This window comes from Panthera onca, chromosome A3 (genome assembly GCF_046562875.1).
Source record: "Panthera onca isolate mPanOnc1 chromosome A3, mPanOnc1 haplotype 2, whole genome shotgun sequence".
Taxonomy (NCBI): domain Eukaryota; kingdom Metazoa; phylum Chordata; class Mammalia; order Carnivora; family Felidae; genus Panthera; species Panthera onca.
This window is the reverse complement of record NC_138341.1, coordinates 65,608,273-65,623,808: the sequence shown is the minus strand read 5'-3', so window position 1 is coordinate 65,623,808 and position 15,536 is coordinate 65,608,273. Positions and strand designations below refer to the sequence as shown.

Below are 15,536 nucleotides of genomic sequence, written 5' to 3'. Positions count from 1 at the left end.
GCACTGAAATACCATGTAAATTAAATTACAGTGGGCAGAGGAGCTCGACTACAGATCTGAAATCATTAGTAACTCCTGGGGGCATTCACCTGATTTGCGTGTATTTAAATATAATCTCCAATAAAATTAGGAAAACTTTACCACCATCTATGTTGCCATAGCAAAATGCAGGGCAGCAAATATCCGGTCTATGTTTTGACACCCGCTTCTCTAGCTGCATGGCAGCCAGACATTTCTAATCAATTCCAGCAAAACATCCCCTTGAATCACAATATTTATGCCTCAAAATGCTGTACCCCAGGTGACTATTAGCAGATGGGATGACTGAGCAAAAACCTATTTGCTATGTCTGGAGTGGAGAAGGGTATAGGCTCTGTAGTCAAATGGGATTAGGAGGCTCAAATCCCAATTTTGCTGCTTAGAAGTTATGGGACCCAGAGCAAGATATTTCAGATATTTAAGTACTCTGGCATTCTCGTTCTCTTCATCTGCAAATGCAGGATGTTCGGCCCATCTCACAGGATTGTTATGAAGGTGACAGAAAGAACCCATGTGAATTGCTTAGTTCCTAGTACATGCTGGGTGCTCAGTACATTTTAGGTACTGTTAATTTTAATAAAGCTTGAATGAATGTAGTGATGAACACAAGGAGAAAAGAACCCATTCTGAGGGACGACTTGAGTTCTGTAAAGCAAGTATGAAGGATTTTATAGCAAAGTGCATCCTGATTGTAGCCCCTTCTCTGGGATTATGGCTTATATGGCTCACATTTATTGAGGGCTTAATAAATTCCAGAAAGCATCCTAAGCACTTTATGAGGGGTAACTAATCCTCACAAGAACCCTGTGAAGTAAATGTGCTTATCCCCAATTTATAGATGAGCCACCTGGGGCATAAAAGGGTTCAGTAGCTTAGGAGGGATGGAATTTGACCCGTGCTGTTCAGAATGAGGACCTTGGCCAGAAACCCCACTGGGAACTGTGAAAAATACAAACTCTTGGGTGCCACTTCTCGGCCCCCAATCAAAAACTCGGGGGTGGGCCCTGAAGTCTTTGTTGACCCAAGCCCCCCAGGTGATTCTGAGGTGTGTTAACCTGTCAGAACCTCAGCCTGGAAGGCAGAGGCTCCACCAGCACTAGCAGAGAAGCAGTAATGAACGGGCAGGAGTAGCATGATGGGGTCAGAGAAGGCACATCCCTTCTGGGTGCATTTTCACAAACTTTTCATTCCTATCTGTGTTTCTTCCACAGAAAGCACCCTGGAATCCTATATGTATTTGTTTCTTCTTTATGAGGAAAATCGGTTGGTTTGTGCTATTGCTTTTTCACTTTGTGTTACAGGTTCAGTAGAACAAACGAGAAAACCTGTCTCTCTCTGAATTGTATAGGAACTAGTGTGAAAGGCACCCATGTCTCTTTCAAATCCCTGCTGTCTTTGATTTATGCAGATGTGAGTTCCTGCATTTCCCCTCTCTGCAGGCTCTTGTCTTTTCCCTGTCCTTCAGCTCAGTTCAATAACTTCTGACCATCACGGGAGGCTTGGAACCCTCTCTGCTACATGAATTTGAAAGAGCCTGTGTAGAGGCCTGCAGCATATAATAAAAATTATAATAAAAATCTAGATGCGTAAGAAGCTTGGTGCTCAGGACTCTCCAGTCACTGCTTCACAGAATCTTTGTAAGGATCTTAATGTTGCATGCACTGCCATTATCATACCCCATGCAAATGAGACCACTTACCCACCCTTAGCTTTAGGAGTTACCTAACCTTCCCAGAGTGTGAGCCACAGGGCCAGGATTCAACCCCATGTCTGTCTGACACCCAAGCCCATTCTCTTAGCCATATACTTTATGTGACAGAGGAGGAAGGATTGATGGAAATCTGAGATCACTGATGTCACTAAGGTAGAAAATCCAGAACCTGCTAGAGAGAAACTGGGTGCTGGGATTTAGGGACTTTCCCTGGTGATTTCATCCTGCTCTGCTTTTTAACCTTGTCACATGATCATGAACCCCAGAAGGCTCTCTAGCTGTTATTTGTTGAGTGGGTTCCATCTGACTGCTGTTTAGCTTCAGAAAGACAGAGTGCACTTGGGGACGAGGGAGGATCTGTCCCAAAACCCTGCTCATCCTTTCCCAGTGACCTCTGGGGTAACGTGCACTTTGGGGGAGGGGGAGGGAAGGAGGAAAACAATTCATCCTGAGCCTACTTCCATCTGCCACTTCCCTGTCATCTCTCTAAGGGACCTGTTCTGCCCCTGCCAACCCCAGCTGGTAATACACGAATACCCAGCCAGAACAAGTTAAAAAGAACAAAACAAAAGCCAGCCACGTGTTGCCCTGTATCTCTGGAATTCAGCCAGACTTTCTCTTGTTTTGGCCACACAGACCTTCCCTAGCTTGCTTTTTGCTTCTCCAGCTCCAACCTCCTTCACCACAGTGTTTTAGTTCTCTGTGTTCATTTCAGACTTCCTTTTCCTAACAAACGATACTGGCCTTTTATCCCCAGGCCTCACTCTTAGCATGCTCTGGGCATGCTTATGAGATTCTCCCTGGGCCCATGCACCCCGGCTGTGGTAAGGGTGGTCACCGAGTACTAGCATTGTGCCAGAGCTGGGAGGGGATCAAATATCTCATGGGATGGAAAATTCCAAGCTCTCAAGATCTGAGCAGTGGATCTGAAACTTCAGAGTAGCTAAGAATCTCCTGGGGATTTTATTACAATGCAGATTCTTAAGTCCCTTCTCTGTGAATTCTGGTTCAGTAGGTTTGAGGTGAAGCCCAGGAATCTGCATTTTAATGAGCAGCTGGGTAGTTCGTATGCTTCACTTGGGGAATAGAGGTTTGCCGGTAGCATGAGGGTGTCAGATCATGTCACATCAAGCCTTTGGTTAGCAGAGGACCTGGGAGTGTGTGCGTATGTGGTGGGTGGCACAGTGGTGCTAAACTGATAACCAAACTGGGAAAGTCAGCACTGTCGGTGAACAAGAAGGCAATGGACACCCTCACACTCTTCCTCCCCTTCTATCACTTCCCCATTGCTTTCTCTTCCAAAAGGTATTCTTTAGAGGATCTCTTCCAAGAAAACTTGATTATACGTAAAATAGCTGCCAACAAAGCTGTGCTAGTTGTGGCTGAGGGGGTTTCAAGGGCTCCAAGCTGACCTCTCTTCTATTTTATCCCTTGAGAAAGTACCTAAAGTAGATCCATGGACCCTTTAGGGTTCCTTCAGGATTCACTGGAAAAGTCTTAAAATTTTGTTTTAAGCTTATTTGTTTTGAGAGAGAGTGTGTGTGAGCAGGGGGGCAAGAGAGAAGGAGAGAGAGAATCCCAAGCAAGCTCCGTGCTGTCAGCACAGTGCCCGGTGTGGGGCTTGAACTCACAAACCGTGAGATCGTGACCTGGACCAAAACCAAGGGTTGGACACCTAACCGACTGAGCCACCCAGGCACCCTGAAAACAATTTTAATCTAACGCCCATTTTACAGGTGAAGAAGTTGAGACCCAGATAAGGGAAGTGACTCTTGTAGAGCTAGCTGGAGACATAACTGGATGATTACTGGATCCACTCTGAGGCCACTGAGGTTTTCCAGGCCATGCTCATTAGAACACCAGTGTCCAATGTGAGGTCAGTAGGAGTTCTGGGGGACTAAGGTGTGAGCTGTGGCCTTATACGTAAGTTTGGGCAACACTGGATGTAGCCATACTAAGCAGACTTCTTTATTGCAAGATTTCACAGGCCCCTGAATATTCTAATGAGAGTTGTGACTCTCCAATAAATGTTATGGAGGCAGAATTTTCCAAACCCATTTAATAACAGACACTTTCCTCACCTTTGTAATGTGTTAGTGTCTCAGTGGACACTATTGCTGTAATACACTGTGTTGCCCTGAGACAAGACAGAGAAAGTCCATAGTCACCAAAGACTAGAATCCTCAGAGGGTTATCAATCACATAGACTTGCTCTGGATCAGCCATCCCTGACAGTTAAGGTGCCACAGCTGGCTCCAGGTGGACCAGTGTTACCACTCCAGGAAAAAGAAGCCACAGGCTGAAACAGCTGTGAGCTGGCTGACAGAGTAGCTGTCAGCCCCATTCCTGATGGATGCAGAAATCCAGCTCTCATGGGGCGCCTGGGTGACTCGGTTGAGTATCTGGTTGTTGATTTCGGCTCACATCTGATGTCACGGTTCATGGGTTCAAACCCCATGTTGGGCTCTGAGCTGACAGTGCGAAGACTGCTTCGGATTCTCCCTCTCCCTCTCTATGCCCCTTCCCCCACTCTCAAAATAAATAAATAAACATAAAAAGTAAAAAAAAAAAAAAATAAATTCAGCTCTCAGAATTGCTTAGCTTACAGGACAGTGTTGATTATCTCAGGGAGGCATAATCAGCTCAGTGTCCCATTGAAGACACGTGGATTGTTACAGTCAAGGATGGAGACAAGGAGGTGCCAGAGAGGCACCTCACCAGCTACCTGCTTTCAGAACAGACACATTACAGGGAAATCAACTCTGCCAAGAAGTGCTGGGGCCTCAGTCAGGGCACAGACTTGAGTTCAGGAGACAGGCAGGAGCTGACTAGTTAGCTGGTCAACAGAAAATTATGCTGGCAACTTTGCCTTTTCTGCCCATTTTTGAAGCTGTGGCTGTGACTTGTGGACCTCTGCAGCCCATCCTTTGAAGACTACCTACAAGTGAGCAACGTAGGCTCTGCCTGCAAATGAACCAGAGACTTGGTAGCAAAAGGGGGATAGAAGAGAAGCGTGTACTAAATCAGAGTCTGGGAAAATAGACAGGCTGTTTCAAACCAACAGTGATTAGATCCCTGTCATATAACCTTAGTTCTGGAGCAGACCACCCAGTGAGGGTTCCCAGGGAGGGCATGAGCTGAGCCAGCATGAAGGAAGGTACCTCTCATGGCTGGATAGTTGCAGGGTGATGTGTCCTGAAGGCACTTGGCCCAAAGAAAGCTGACAGGCTCGGAAACCCATGTTAACCCTTATAGTGGACAATGCACCAGGAAGCTCCCATGTCTTGCTAGGTAATCATGTGTTGAAGAAAATTTGGTTTCAGATCTGATTTTATCTCAATCTTTAATTTTTTGTTTGATTAAAAAAATAAATACATTTTCTTTATTAGTGAAAGGCACCAGAGTGTATTGTTATGAGCAAGGTCTTTAGAAATTGAGTTTGAGCCCAGAACTCACAAGTTGTATGACTTTGGGCAAGTCATTTACTATTTCCTGTTTTGTAAAATGAGAAAAATTACGGTACCTGCCCCAAGTGGTTGCTATGAGGATTTAATGAGACAATTTATGTAATGTCCTTAGCAAAGTCTCTGACATGTAGTAAGCACTCAGATTTTAGCTATTATTCTCATAATCAATGTAATTACCAACCCTGATGATTTGTTAAAATATGCTTTAGTATATTCCTTTTCAATATTCTAATAATTTAATCACACATTTATATCTTTAAATGGGTAGGATCATATTAGACATATATAACTTCGTGTCCTGCTTTTTTCAATTAGTGTTCTGTCCTATGTGCCAAGTTTCTAATGGGGTAGAGATAAGGGGACTGGTTTGGAAGTAAGCAATACTGGGTTAGAATTTAGCTTTACCACTTATAGACCCGGATGTATGGCTTTGGGAAGGCTGCTTAACTCTTCTGAGACTCAGTTTTTCAGCTGAGTTGGTGTGATAATTGAGTTCCTTCACATATGGTTATGGTAAGGAAACTGAGATAGTTAACATTTGTAGCTAAGAGCCTGGTGCCCAGAGCAGTTGGATCTATTGTTTGCAAACTTTTCTTTTAGGAGTCCCAAGGGTTTCAAAGATGCAATCTAGGGGCCACAGAGTGGGAGTGGGCTGGGCCCCATATCCGTGTCTGCCTCTTCAGGCTTCAGCACTTTGAACTGTCAGCTGTAAGTAGAGCAGCTTGCTTCTATTTTATACATCAGAATTTACATACAATTTTATTTGAAGAAAGTCATGGCACTTAAAAACAAATTTGAACATTGTTGCTTTAGAGGATGATGTCCAAGCAGGGTCAGTTCTAAGAGGAATAGTCCACGGATTACACTTATAATTGTATTTTGCGGGAGTTATATATGGCTGCAATTAACAGCCACAGGCACGAAATATGATTGGAATGGTTCTAAAAGGTCATGAATCCTACTAGCCTGTTATTAATGGAGGAGATTTCTCAATTATGGACCTATTCATCTGGGTGGAAGCATTGTTATCAGTGTAGAGGACTATTATCATAACTATCATTATGTTTGCCCTGCATGCCTCTTGACCCACCTCTTTGTGGCAACAAAACTCCTATTTTCAGTGGGGAGATCTTTCCAAGTGCTTTAGGGTCAGTATAGGACGCAAGGCTGACTAATCAGAATCCGCAATCCACCTGGCTATAAGAAAGGATGTAGGGATGATACGTGATTAGGCTAGGTCAACCAGAGTGGGCCCTGGGGTTTGTATTTGGACCACTAGCTGGAAGGACAAGGTAGTATAGAGCTTCCTGTGATCCTCTTTGCTAACACATAGGGAGCCTGCATCTTAAAATGAAACTGAGACCAAAAATGGCAGAGCTGAGAAATGGCTCTAGAGTTCCAAAGACACTGTCTAAACCCCTGGATCCAGCTATTCTTGGAGTCAGTTTCCCCTTGAACTTCCCATCTATGTGAATTTCCTTTGTGGTTTAAGTGTGAGATGAGTGTCTATCTCTTACAGCTGAGCGTCACAACCCAATCACATGATTCTTGCTGATAGATGTTCTGAGCAGCATTGTTGGAGAAAGGGAAAAGTGTGGGGCCCCTCATAGGGAGCAGACAGTATGGAGAGGAGCTGCAGAACTGTGGAGGCAGCTTGGAGGCACTGGCCACCTGATGGCAGACTGGAAGGGTAGAGCATGAAAGAAAAGGGAGGTGAGAGGAAAACTATTTCCCACTCTTACCCTGAAATGTGAGTACTTGTCCTTTGAATGCTTCACTCCTGGGTATATAACTCCATCGAGGCATTTTGCCTCCATTTCTATGCACACACTAAAGACCCATCTAACACGGTATCAGAAAAACCTTGTAGGAGTCAGTGTCTGGGGCTGTGAGTGCTAGTGAGTGGGGTATGGACAGTGAGCTGACTAGAGGGTACTCTGACAGTTACCTGGGGCAGGACTGACCACCCCCCCCCCCCCCCGGAGCAGTAGAGCCTGGAGGAGATTTGCAGATGGCAGAGGGCTATGCTGTTCCTGAACCCGAAACAGACAACTCCTAGAGGCAGCAGAAGATCCAGTGAAGCAATGTCAAAAAAAGTCAGAAGTCTCTTCCCACTGTGACCCATGTTAGTCTTTCAAATCTGGCTATGATTAAATTAACCTTGTGATAAAGTGGTCAGGCAGATAAACAGTCACCAAAATTCATCATGTAGATGTTACTAGTATTTCTAAAACTTACAGGTCAACATAGTTTTGGCTCTGAGCTGTGCACTCTGTGTTATGTTAAAACAATTCAAAATTAGTCCCACCTGCCCTATTCTACTCACTCCCACACCCCAAGAGGGTGGTATTATAAACCTAGTTCATACACATCAGCCTCCAATTTTTATTCACCTACTGCCATTTCAGAGTCCCAAGTGAGAACAAGGGTAATCAAGTTACTGGCAGGAAATGGGTTTCCTCTGTGAATAGCTAGAGTGTTCCTGAGTTGCTGTTGCTGAGAGAGGGGCCAGGCTGGGACACATAACATCTGAATGGTGGGCTGGGCCCAGCAGCTGGTTCTTCACAGAGGCTATCTCTTATTTCCATGGTTCCCAGTGGCAGCTTCAGGAAGATCTCAGGAAAGGATAACTGGGAATAGAATAAATGTTGCAGCTGAAACGAATGCAAATAAAAATCTGCAAAATCGCCTGCCCAGGATCAGGGGGTGAAAGCAAAGATGGGAACTCGATGCTTTCAGTTAATAGACTGGCGGGTTGTAGGAGGGCGATCCCATTGTTAGAAACTGCCTATTGTCACAATCCTGATACAGTAACGGCTTCTTTTCTTCCCTCCGAAGCTGGGTATATCAGAAACCAAAAATATCCTTAGCATAAATCATTCCTTTTGCAGCATTTGACAGCCACTGTCTCAAACTCAATTAGTCATCAGGCACAAGAAAAGCCGAGATCATCACAGATTCACATGTGTTTAATGGGTAAAGCACGACTAGGGGGAGATTTCTTCTGTTTAATATCTGCTGTTCAATGTGCATTAGTAGATCACATGGCTATTAAAATAAATAGGACAGTAGAAGTTTCTTTTGGGCAGGGTTAAGCAGATGTGTTCTATTTCAAAAGATTGAATGAATTTTATCTCAAAGAGACATAAAGGAGAAAGCAAATGGAAGAAAGAGTCACAGGCGGCTATACAGGGTATTCAATCAAAAAGCTTGTCTCATTGCTTGGATGACTCTTTCCAACAGGAAGCTTATTTCTGAACCTGAGCATGTGAGCACTAGCACAAAACCAGACCTCTAGGATACCAAAGTCTGACTCAGACACTTCTGGAGAAAGTGCTAAGCAAGAGATATGGTTTCACTGATACTAGAAAAATGGAATTGCCTGGATCATTCCTATTAATCCTGTTTAGCAATTCTCTAGGCAGTGATGTCTTTACTTCCTGTGTCCTCTTTCTTGGAGTAATAATGATGGTCATCGTTTTATTATACCAAATGGGGTTTATCAGTGGTTTCTTAATGCTGTACTGCTGATTGGTTCTAGGCTGGAGGCATGAATATAAATCAAATGTGGGAATCAGTTTTAAACAGTATCTTTCTTTTTAACAATTCAAAATATTTACTTAAAGCCTTCTAATTGCTTTACTTGTCTGGCTCAGCATTGCCTGTTTTTTGCTTTTTTTTTTTTTAAGTTTATTTATTTTTAGTAACCAACATGGGACTCTAACACGTGATCCCAAGATGAAGAGTCACATGCTTTTCCAAGTAAGCCAGCCAGGAGCCTGCTTTGTTTTGTTTTTTAAGCTTGAAATCAAAGAGACTATTTTTAAACATAGGCAAGGGTAATGTTGTATAGAAAGAGGTTCTTAGTATCACAACACTCTTCTTCATAGGTTTATGAGGTTGTTCTGAGGAGTCTGAATACCCTAATGATGGGCAAGGGCAGGGATCACTCCATTTTAATATGGAAATAACCGAGGCCCATGGAATTGAACAGTTAGTGCCAGTTTCTAGATTGTCTGAATCTCAGGCCTGACTCCTGGCCAATATTGTCCATCTGACTTACTGGGGAGTGGACTCGATTTTGTGAGTGCCTATCAGAGCTCATAGGGGACCTGAGGAACCCAAAGGACAAACCAAGACAAAGTCTGTAGCTAAAACCTTGATGATTGAAGATGTTTGAACATCATGTCTACAGGGGCTAAACACAGGATTAAATGAAGAGATCAAAGCCAAAAGTCAAGATTCAGAAGAAGATGGATTCAAGTATGGCAAACTGAAAATGCTCAGGTTCTGGGACAGTTGTCTGAAACTGCAGCTGGGTGGGACATGGGTGGTAGGTCTTAATGAAGGACCAGGGCTGGCTCTCCTGGAGGCAAGTCCTTGGCAGGTCCCTTCATTTACAGGACTATTTGTGTCTACCCAAACTCAGGGAGGCTTGTCATTTGAAATCTAATGAATTAAGGTACAAAAAGGAGATAAGAAAATCAGGAACTAGTTATTTTTCTTCTTGGTTCTTACGAGTATTTTAGATTTGGCAAATGGAAGAAAAGCTAAATAAACCACTTGGCTATATCAAATTGGCTTTCTGTTTCTCAGTTCTTTCAGTCATGTATTTATTTTAGTCAAGGTTATTTATTCATTGTTTTCTCTAAAAGTACCCATAAGCATTGCTGTGTATAACAACTGCTGTACCAACTCAGACTCATGGTCCACTTGGGCTACCATTTTACTGGCTAACAGGGACCTGAGGGTCATTCACAGTGTGGCACTACTTCCTTCCTTCACACCCATCCTAGTGTTCCCAATCTTTTAGAGATCTGAATTTCATTTGGGGCCATAAAAATTTCCTCCACCCTCCTAGGTGGGATTGACATAAGACAGATAAACAGGATTTCATTAATATGTAGGAACTATCACAAGAAAAATGAAGATCCAAAGAAATGGTCATATACTGGCTTGAACAACAACTGGAAAATATGGAAGTTTACTAAAATATATGGGGAGAAAAGGAAAATAAGAGTTATTTTAACAAGGTCTGATTTTACAGATTTCTCTTGGCCTTGACTCCCTGTCTCTGGTGATAAGAATGTTTCTTCCTCTGGTACAGTGAAGGCACCCTTCACATGGGAAATTAATCCCCTGTTTTCAGGAAGAAGAAAGAAGGTCAGAGTGCCTTTTTGCACCTATTGTTTTTCAAATGCCTTTAATTCAGAATAATCAGTATGCCAAAGTGGCATATTTTGGGGTAGCATGTTCTGAACTCTTTTATATCCAAACTTAAAAAAAATCCTGCTAGTTCCATTTTGGGGGTAACAAGTTTATTACTATTTGTAAGAAGCCAAGGATTTCCTTCTTTTGTCCTAAAACACCTAGAGAAGCCCTCAGAAGGTAACATATAGCTTGATGCATAGACCCCATCCCTGTTTGAATATTGAAGGAAGATGGAAGCCAACGAAATCAGGACCATTGTGAACTTTGAGGAGATATAGGAGGCCCCTGGCATTTCTAGTAGTTGAAAGTAAATCTCACTTCTTTGGACAATAGAGTGACCAGCATGTCTCTGTTTTCCTGGAAGCTCCCTGGTGTTTGCACTAAAATTTCCACATGGTGGGAAACCCCTCAGTCCCAGAGAAACTGGGATGGTTGCTCAGTCTATTGGAACACCACAGTGTTGGTCCATCTCAGATGTTCTATGCATTTCTAGATCCTTTCTCTTCTGTGTTCCTAAGTTGGTTTGGAAGCTGGTCCTTATCCATATGTTACTGGCTAACCTCCTAAAAGTCCTGGCTTAAAATTTCTGACTGAAGTTTGGTGACAGTGTCCCCCACAGGTCAAATATCTCTTCTTGGGTTCCATAGCTCCTGCAAAAAGACTTGCTTTGGCCACTGCTGTAAGCCTGGTGCCTCTTTATGGACTCAACAACTCATTTGATTCACCAACTTGTGTGCATGAAACTAAAAGATGAATATTTGTTGTCCTTTCTGGCTTGTGACATTTGAGGCAGCCTATGGCTATCTCTTCTTCTGTAAAATGGGGATAATAATCATAATATTCCCATAGAGTTGTTTTAAGAATTAAATAAGTTATTACAAAAAAAAATAAGTTATTACAAGAAAAGTGCTTAGAAGAGGGACCAGCATAGAGCATCTGCTAAATAAATATTAGGAAAAAGAAAATTTTACATAATCCTGTAGAAATAGAGGCTCTTGATAGAATTGCCCTTGTCATCCTAGTTTGCCAGTTCCCATGGCAGTTGCTATCAGGCTGTGGAGAAAACATGTTGAAGATTAATATGAAAGTCATTCAGAGTCAGTGAATGTTTGCCCAAGGAAGCCTAACCTGGGAGTCAGGGCATTCCCCTATTGTTTAACTGAAACTGCATCCTCATAGCCATAGAAAGCCACTGAACTGGGCCCATAAACCAGTAGACCATCAAAACTACGTTTGTATCCTGGCCTGTGGGTGAAGCTTCCACCACCAGAGGGAGCTACAGGAGCAAATCACTGAAAACCCAACTCGAACTGGATTAGGCAACTAGGAAACTTAATCGTTCACAGTAACCAGAAGTCTAGAAGATCATGCAAGTTCAGGGTGAACTCAGCTGTGAGAAATAAGGGAGTTAGGGCAAGATGTTGATCCTTTCTCCAGGCACAGGGAAGTGGGTTAATGGGGTGGGCATAGGGGCTGTGGGGTCCATCTCTTACCTGGAGAAGCCAGGGTGCCCAATCCCAGGAGTTTACAGATGCTAACAGCAGTGGGGGAAAGAATATCACCATAATAATAAGCAGGGTTTGAGGTAGATTTTAGTAGATTTAGTATAAAGTTTTTGGAATCCAACATCTGAGATGAGAGCGGGTAAGGACACATCAGTCAGATTTGAGGTGGTTGTTGGTTGGGCTGGGTGTTACATGTTTGTGCGTTAACCCATGCATTAAAGGGGCTAGCTGGCAATGTGTAAAGAACCAGGAATGGATTTCCCAGGGAAACAGTTCAGGGCTTCCCTGCCAGTAGGGATACAGGAATGCATTCAGGTAACAGCTAGGGATGGTTTTAGCTCCAAGGGTATCGGATAGCCAGGCCTGTCCCAGGAACTCTGGGCCAAGGCAGCAAGGCCAATCCTGGTAACACCTATATGGATAGTAACGGGGTTCCTATTCCACTGCCAGGCTTGAAGCAGGGGTTGGGTCTTCATGACCCAAGGCTGGTGAGATCTTTGCTCACCTTCTTACTTTTCTCAGAAGTTAAACTCAAATTTCTGAGCTCATGTTTCCCACTGCTAGAGGACTTTCCCATTTCATTTACTGGCTTTTGTTTGCCAATGTACTAGAATAAATTCTTCCTACAATATGGGCCATGCTCTACCTTCCAGCCCCAACACCATGGCAAAAGCAGCCAGCTGGGAGACAGAACACATGGCTGAAAATGAAGCAATGAGTGGATGAGTCCTATTCTTTCCAAAATAATTAAAAGTGAATGGTCAAATTTCATCAAGTGTGGAATATTTGGAAATAGCCTTTCGAAGGGGGAAAAATCCCCAAACAACTCTTGAGTGTGAGGATTATCAAGGAAGACGGTGCTATTGGGAAGGGATTGTTAAAAGCAGGCAAGAGTTTTTTTCTCATGTAGTCTAGAAACTGATCATGAGATTATTTGCCAGAGAATGATTTTCTAAATGTTTTTTAAAATATCAGGGTGGCAGCATAATTTGAACAGCTGTAATTTCAAAGTTTCCTCATTTTGAAGGTTAGCACTCAATTCCAACGTACAACACAATCTGACATGTCCACATCAAAACGTTCTAATTTCATTACGACACCTTCTATGTAGAACCTAATTGTTTAAATTTTAGAAAAATCAGTGAATATTTTAGGTGGATGATTAACATCAAGTTCCTCTTATTTATCAGTGTTTGGTAAATGTTCCCACATGCTCTTCACTCTGTTTATTTTCTAGACTATCTGCACTTTGTAGGCAGCAGGTAATTAAAGTGGCAATGGAGTGCCATCTACTGGGGAAAGAGAACAATAGATTTAAAAAAAGACTTGATGGGGGTCTCATTGCAGAGGAATGAATACTTAGAAAAAGAGAACTTGATGAATATGTAAAGACAAACATGGAAAGAGATGGAAAGTTTACATTTTGCTTAATCTGGAAAAATTTTTTTTGAACTCTCCTGTGCTTCCTTTAATAAGATACTGTGTTTTACATTAGATCAAACATTAGTTGTCAGGAGAAGCCCTAAGTCTATACTTAAAATGGTAAACCTTTGTCAAACAGCTGACCTTTGCAATCACTTAGTCCAATGTCCTCATGTTACAGATGAGAAGCAGGGGTTCAGAGAGAAGGGATGCCTCCATGCTCCCCAGCTAGGGAATGGCAGAGCTCTAGGTCCTCCCTTATCCAGGTGGTCTACTTAGATGAGTGGCCATTTGGTTATACATTATGATTGAAGGGATGTCCAGAAGTTATCCAGGGCCCAAACCATCATCTCTGTTGCTGGCTAGGCAGACTGTAAGAAAGTCTCATGATTAGAGTTGCTCCTTTGAGTAGAAGCTGGTGCTTCTTCTTTTGTACTGTTTCCATAAACACCTTCACACACACAGGGTTTTTCTGATTAGCTGTTATTTTATTTTATTATTATTATTTATTAGCTGTTTATTTTAGCTGCTTATTTAGAACATAACCAGCAGAGGGGTGCCTGGGTGGCTCAGTCAGTTAAGCGTCCGACTCTTGACTTTGGCGCAGGTCATATCTCACAGTTCGTGGGTTCCAGCCCTGCATCAGGGCTTGGATTCTTGGGATTCTCCCTCCCTCTCCTCTCTGTGTTCCATCCTTCTCAAAATAAATAAATAAACTTGAAAAAAAAAAGACACTTACAAAAGACAGAAATGAGTGCTTGAAGCCAGAGATGCGAGGCAAAACCGGTATTATGCAGGCTTTAATTCCTATGAGCTTATAAGAAGTGCTCGGGGCAACAATAACCATAAAATTACTTTCAGAGTTAAGTCCTGCAACAGGTGGGGGCATGTGTGGGTCTGATATGTGAAGGGATTCTTGTGTTCTGGCCAATAATACACACACACAAAATCAGAGCTCCTCACTTCTGTTCATCTTCATTGTTTATAGAACAAAAAATGATCTTTGGGCTGAAAATCATAGAACAAACATTGATAAAAGGAAAACGAAGTCCAGACTGGAGAAAATGTATGTCAGAGAGTAGCAGAAACACATCTGAATGCTTCCTGCATTCAGTGTTTTACCTGCATGATCTCATTTAATTTGTCCACTAACACTACAGTTTCAGGCACTATCTTATTTAGTTAGATACTATGAGCCGTGCACTTAGGGATGCAAAGCTGATTTGTTGAAGTTTTGTGTCATTAGTAGGAGGGGACAGGGCATCATTTACATCCTGGTCTTCAGATCTGCAGCCCCAGAGTTGAGCTGCTCAATGACTGCCTGTGGACCTCCCCAGGGAGGTCAGGTCTCCTGACGCAGACACAGGACATCCCAGCTTCTGTGAGAACCTGCAGAGGTACTGTGCGTCATGGTGAGCAGCTGGAGATCCAAGGATGGGAAAATGGGTTTTTGTTTTTAAACTTGTTTTTTTTCCTAAAAAAGGAGACTATAGTTTATAGAATCCAGGAATGGATTCTATAAACTTCAAAGTAGTGTGCTTTATGTGATTCTGAGTGAAACCCTAAGAGACTACTAAAGGATTATTTTAAACACCTGGGAAAGGATGCCACTGATACAGGCACTCAGCAAGCACTGTTAACACAGTCATTTAGAAAATACTGGAATCCTGGGGCACCTGGGTGGCTCAGTCAGTTAAGTGTCCGACTTTGGCTCAGGTCATGTTCTCATGGTTTGTGGGTTTGAGCTCTGCATAGGGTTCTGTGCTGACAGCTCAGAGCCTGGAGCCTGCTTCAGATTCTGTGTCTCCTTCTCTCCTCTGCCCCTCCTCTTCCCCTGCTCATGCTTTGTCTCTGTCTCTCAAAAATAAATAAATGTTAAAAAATTTTTTTAAAAACGAGAAAATACTGGAGTCCTATCCTGTGCCTGTTGCTTGGCAGGCCCCCCCCCCCCCCATAAACAGAGGCCTCCCCTCAAATTAGTGATGACCAGCAGGGGAGACAGGCCCACAGATGACTGCAATGCTGTTGGAAACACCAGGTAGGTGCGAGCACATGAGCACAGCTGTGAGGGGGGCCCAGGGAAGCACACAAACCAGATTAAGAGAAAGGGACAGAGAAGTTTCCTTGGGGGATGGGGGGGGGGGGGTTGAATTTATTTTCCTTTCATTAAAAAGGTTTTTT

General features: G+C 43.1%; 1 protein-coding gene across 2 annotated transcripts in view; it reads left to right on the top strand.

Moving 5' to 3' along the window:
• Nucleotides 1–6,186: 6,186 nt before the first annotated feature.
• CCDC85A (coiled-coil domain containing 85A) overlaps nt 6,187–15,536 on the top strand; it is a 255,711-nt gene continuing 246,361 nt past the window's right edge. The window contains exon 1 of one of the 2 annotated variants that reach the window (XR_009602120.3): nt 6,187–6,967. The gene's annotated coding sequence lies outside the window, so the exon portion shown is untranslated. The remainder of the gene's footprint in view (nt 6,968–15,536) is intronic. The other variant, XR_014137418.1, reaches the window with a different exon arrangement.